Below are 6215 nucleotides of genomic sequence, written 5' to 3' on the forward strand. Positions count from 1 at the left end.
CGAATTATCTTTTAATATTCTATACTTCTTTTCTGGATATATTTTTTAAATCTAAATATTCTAGGTTCTTTAATTTATCTATTTTGTTTAACCTAATGGTAACCAAATTTTTTGGTTCTTAAAGAATTTTATTCTTTGATTTTCTAAATATATTTCTCCCTCTATATATTGTATTTCCCACTCTAAAGCTGATATGATTTCTGTACTAATAGTATGTTTTACTATATAACTTGGTTCTCTATTGATTTTTAATATTGATTTTTCTATTTGTTTAGCTAATTCTAAAGTTGTTATTAATAAAGTCTTGACTTTCTGTAATATTTTCTTTAATTCTTCTTTTCTCTATATATTTCTACCTAAAATTCAATAATTAAAAGCTATTCGTTTAGTTAAAGGATGTTGTCTTAAAATATATTTTATCCTAATGGAATATATTTTATCTTATTTCTGATTGTTCTGATATAATCTTTTTCTTGTTCTATTTCAATATTAATTCTTTCTATTTCAAAGAGAAGGAAATTCTTAAAATTTTCGCTATTTAAAATACTTAGTTCTGGGTTTTCAAGCAGGCTCAGTTGTAATTCTAATATTTCTCTATATTCTATGTTATTACTAATGTTGTCTAAACTAATATATATTATGTGGTGATGAAAACTTATGTATTTAGTAAAAATATGTTGTTTCATAAACTTATTGATCCAAAAATCTTCTCGCTCTGATACCAATAATACAATACTTATATAAGACTGATACGGATAAGATTGATACGGTCTTAAGGTCTTTATTAAGATTATAATCTTCTTTTTAGATGGTATGATTGATGATATGATAATATTAAAATTATCGATGCAGTTGCTTTCTGTATATGTCTGAACAAATTCTATTATTTTGTTTTAGGTATATAAAATGTACAGCTAAATCTATTATCGAATAAAATCCGGTTTCTATGTCTAGCTTAAACTCTTCTAAACTTGTGGTAAGGCTTCTAACAAATATTTCTGGATTATTATTGTTACCTAAATTAATAGGCATTAAAAAATTTCTTTTTTGTTTTTATGGTACGGTAAAATTTATAAGGTAAAAAGGTAAGGATTTTTTGCGGTAAAAATATTTTTTGTGATTAAAGTCTTATGTTGTAAAATCCTACTCGGTACTCTCTCTCTCTCTTATTCTGTAGACCTATATTGTTACAGTATTATCAAAATTATGAACTGAAATTACCCCTTCTATACTTTTTTTTTTATATCAATTCACTATTTTCATCTCTTCTTCTCAACCTTTTAAAGAAATAAATTTATTCTTAACTCTTTTTCTTTAACATCACCCTAACCACGGTGAAACACATATACCCATTCCGCTTATACTTAATTGTTCTAATTTTATTAAAGCGTTCTTCTGTAATACTACTAATCCACTATTTGGATCTTCACCTGTAATTAAACTATGTAAATTTGTAAAATTATAAGGATTTGGTCTTATTGCTATTAGGATTTGGGATTTTTAATCATATGTTTGTCTTGTTTTTCTTTTTATTGAAAGAAATTTTCTTTTTATATCTTCTATTTTCTCATTTTTTTTCTTTTTAGAAATTATACCCTTCCCTTTTAATGATTCTCCCTGTGTTAGTGTTGTAGGTAGTCTTCGTCTTGATGAACCTTCATCTTCACTTTTTGGCAAAGTGACAGCCATGAACGGATTTGATGTGTCTTTACCGGTCACCGTTTGAACCGGACTAGCTGTATCATTATCCGATACAGTAGATTTTGCTGCATTCATTGGGGAATGCACACCCTTCTCATCCATTGGAGAATTATGCTTTGGACTATTGATCTCCGTGTCTTGTTGAGAAATAACCTGAGTGTGAGATTGTGCCAATTCAAATTTTAATGCATGTACTCTATGTTCTAGTACCTTCACTTGCTCTATAAGTCTTGTTTTTCCCAGTGCCAGGATTTCATTCTTCTGGTTTATTCGTTTGAAGGATTCCGCTATTGATGAGCAATGATCACAAGGTATTATCTTATCGTTGTCTTTTTGGATGTTATATTGGGGGATTTTGTTTGGGTTTTGTCTGAGTGTTGAGGAGATATAATAGTTTGGTCCTAGTATTCCTCTTGCATAGTCTAATACTTCAGTGAAGTCATTAAAACCTTTGAAAAACGGTTTTCTAAATCTTTAATAGAGTCTAGTACTTCTAACCATGTATGAAAAATATCATTTGTTTTACCATATATAACTACATAGTATTTAAGTCTTTTTTCTTGGTTTTTGTCTGTAAAATACTATCCTAAGGCATTAAGAGCCGCTATAAAATATTTAGTGTCTTTTTTATTATATGTTATCCATAAGTTATTGTGACGACCCGACCAGTTATCTCATGAGTTACCGCTCTGTTAACCCCATTTCTGCTTCTTATTGCTTTGTTTGTCGGTTCTATGTATGATCGGGTTGGTTGGCTCGGGTTCGGAAAGGATTTGGTAAGGTTTGAGACACTTAGTCTATTTTGAGGAAGCTTAAGTTGGAAAAGTCAACCGGATATTGACTTATGTGTTAGAGGGATCAGATGTGAGTTTCAATGGTTCGGATAGCTTTGGGAGGTGATTTGAGCCTTATGAGCGATATCGGAATGAGTTTTGGAGGTTCGGAGTAGATTTAGGCTTGAATTGGCGAAGTTGGTATTTTGACGATTTCCGGTTGATAGGTGAGATTTTGATATAGGGGTCGGAATGAAATTCCAAGAGTTGTAGTAGTTGCGTTGTGTCATTTGGGATGTGTGTGCAAAATTTCATGTCATTCAGACGTAGTTTGGTTGGGTTTTTGATCAAAAGCGGAATTCGGAAGATTTTGGAAACTTAGGCTTAAATCCGATGTGTTTTGGTTGATTCGATGTTGTTTGAGGTGTTTTGAGGATTGGTACAAGTTTGAATAAGGTTATGGGTTATGTTTGTGTTTTTGGTTGAGGTCCCATGGGGCCTCGGAGTGATTTCGGATGGTTGACAGAGAGATTGGGAATTTGGTGAATGCTACAGATTTGTTGTTTCTGTTGTTTCTACACCTGCGGATTGGGGGACCACAGGTGCGACGCCGCAAATGCGGAAGATTGGTCGCAGAAGCGAAATTAGGCTGGTAAGGCTGGAGCCGCAGAAGCGGTTTAGGAGCCGCACCTGGATGGCGCAGGTGCGGGCAATGCATCGCAGATGCGGTTTTGGTGACTTAAGTGAGGACCGCAGATGCGGTGGTCTTGACCGTAGAAGCGGGAATATGGCCGCAGATGCAAAATCCCTGGGCCAAAAAGTATAAATTGTTTCCTTCGCGATTTTTGAGCTATTCCACCATTTTAAGTCGGCTTTGGAGCTTTTTGGACGATTTTGAAGAAGGATTTCAAGGGAACTTCATTGAGGTAAGGATTTTGGACCTAAGACTCATTCCTAGGGTATTATTTCACGGATTAAAGCTATAATTAATGGAAATTAAGGGTTAAAATTGGGGGAAACTAGGGCTTGAAAACTTAGATCTTTGATTGAGGATTTGAAGGACCATTTGAGGTCGGATTTCAGAACTTTTGATATGTATGAACTAGTAGGGAGATAAGGAATCTATTGATATAAAAATTATAGAATTCCGAGACGTGGGCCCAGGGATCGGGTTTTGGTAATTTCGGGATTTGTGTTGTAAATTGATTATTTTTGCTTGAGCTTCGTTCCCTTATCATGTTTTGACGTCGTGATTCTGATTTTGGATAGATTCGGCGAGTGGAGACCGATTCGAGGGGCAAAGGCGTCGCAGGCTAGATTTGGACCGGATTGAGGTGAGTAATGATTGTAAATGATGTCCTGAGGGTATAAAACCCTGGGTTGCACACCGTTGTGCTATATTGAGGTGACACACATGCTAGATGATGAGCGTGGGGTCGTGCACTGTTGGGGATTATGACTTAGTCCATCCCGAATGACTATTTTACCGCGTATTTGACTGGAACCTATTTGCTATCATCTTGTTTTGGGCTGAATGCCATATTTGGGCCTCATGCCAACCTTTCAACCCTTAGGGGATTTTTATTGATATTTCCTCACTGTTTTGACTTTATACTTGAACTCAGTCATGCTATATTCTACTATTTTTTCATAACTCAGCCATGTTTACTCTGCTTTAACACTTAAATGATATTTTGGGCTGAGCACTATGTTATACTGTTGCCCGAGTAGCTGTGAGATTCTGATTGAGTAAGGCCGATGGCCTATGTCGTGAGGAAACACTAATTATGAGGCCGAGGGCCTGAGATTTATACGCCACGAGATGGTTTGTTGATATGAGGTCGAGGACCTAGTGATGATGCCACAGGATGACTTGATATTGTGCTTGGGACGTAAGGGGCCCCTCCAAGAGTCTGCACACCCCTAGTGAGCGTGTGTACCCATTGTGATGTGAGAGATAGCCCGAAGGGGATGGTGGTGTTCTATGATCTTGCCCGAGGGGCGATCCTTTATGTGTTTATCTTTCCTAATTCTCTTCATTTATCTGCTTAATTGTTAAAAAGGCATTTCATGAAGTTTAAACTGAACTAAATGACTTTACATATCTTCACTGATTTACTGTTTTTACTGGCTTTTACTGCTTCATTATAGCTTGTAATGTGCCTTACGTGATTTTCTGCTTTCAGTCTTTATTTATGATTATTACTCACTGAGTTGGAGTACTCACTTTACTCCCTGCACCTCGTGTGCAGATTCAGACATTGCTGATCCTGCTAGTAAGGGTTGAGAGCTCCCGGCATATTTCGGTGTCCACGAAATAGTTGCTTGGCGTTCACAATCCCGTGTTTCTCCCCCTTATTTCGGTTCTTTTCCCTATTTAGTGACTTTGTAATAGCTTGTTAGACTTTTCAGACTTGTGTTAGAATTGATAGATGCTCATGACTAGTGACACCCCGGTATCGTGCTGTGTTGGATTGTATTCCCAAACTGTTCTGTATTATCACTGCTTACTTTTGGATTTATATCATGTTTAAGACTAAATGCTTATTGTTTAATTGCTTAAAACTGAATTGGAAATGTGTCGGCTGACCTTGTCTTCATGAGAGGTGCCATCACGATCGGTTCCGGGTTTGGGGTCGTGACGGTTATCTATTAAACATCTTTGAGGTCTATCTATGACATATTCTGGTAAAACTCTAAATGATATGTTTAATGGTGGAAAGAATATTAAATTATGTTTTCCAAAACTTATCCTATCCATATTAGTTTGTTTTACAAAAGACTGTGGCTTAAAATGAAGATTACCTAATACTGTTTGCAAGTATTTATCTGAGGGTGATGCTTGAATGCCCTTCCCTTGTCTTCAGTCTTGGGAACTATTGGTCTCATGTTGTACATATAAAATATTTTTATTAATTGACAGTAATTTTAAGCCTACTTAACTGATCTGCTAGATTATTATCTTTTCCTTTAATATTTTAAAAAAACCAGGTTATATTTAGATATAGTATCAATAAAATTTAACCATCTTCTTCTACTACTATTCTTTGCATTTATCTTTTGGTGAAACTTAACTATAGCTTCACAGTCAGTTCTAATTGTTACTTCTTGTTTATTCAATATATATAATTTAAAGCTACTTAATCCGTAGATTACAACTAATATTTCCTTTTTTTCTATATTTACCACTTTGGTAAGCACATATTTTTTCTGTATTCTTATCACTATATTTATTTGGTTTTGCCTTCAAAACTCCTCCCCATCCTTCAAAGCTCCCGTATGTTTTTATAATTAAGTAGTCTGTTTCTAATGGCATATTTAAATCAGGAATATTTTTTATTTTTTCTTTAATTTTTTGTACTAATTTAATGTCTTCTGTGTTGAAATATTTTTATCCTGTAGAGCCTGTCTTAGCATATAATGGTCCTGCTATTTTTCCTAAGTCTTTTATAAAATTTCTTGCATAAATTACTATTCCTAAAAACTTTTGTAGAGGTTTTATTAATTTTATTCCTTTATTTCCCATTACTTCGACTACATCCTCTACCTTAATTTTAAATTTTGTATTACTATTAGTTGCCAGTTTTCCTATGAAACCTACACATATCAGTAAATTATTTCCATTATTCACTTTTTCGTATCTTTTAGTTTGTATTCCTATTTTACTATTTTTTCCGAATTCTGCTAAATTTATCATGAAGTCTGGGCTAATATAGAATATTCCTCCATTATTGGTCATGT

The sequence above is a fragment of the Nicotiana sylvestris genome, chromosome 3, assembly GCF_000393655.2.
Source record: "Nicotiana sylvestris chromosome 3, ASM39365v2, whole genome shotgun sequence".
Taxonomy (NCBI): Eukaryota; Viridiplantae; Streptophyta; class Magnoliopsida; order Solanales; family Solanaceae; genus Nicotiana; species Nicotiana sylvestris.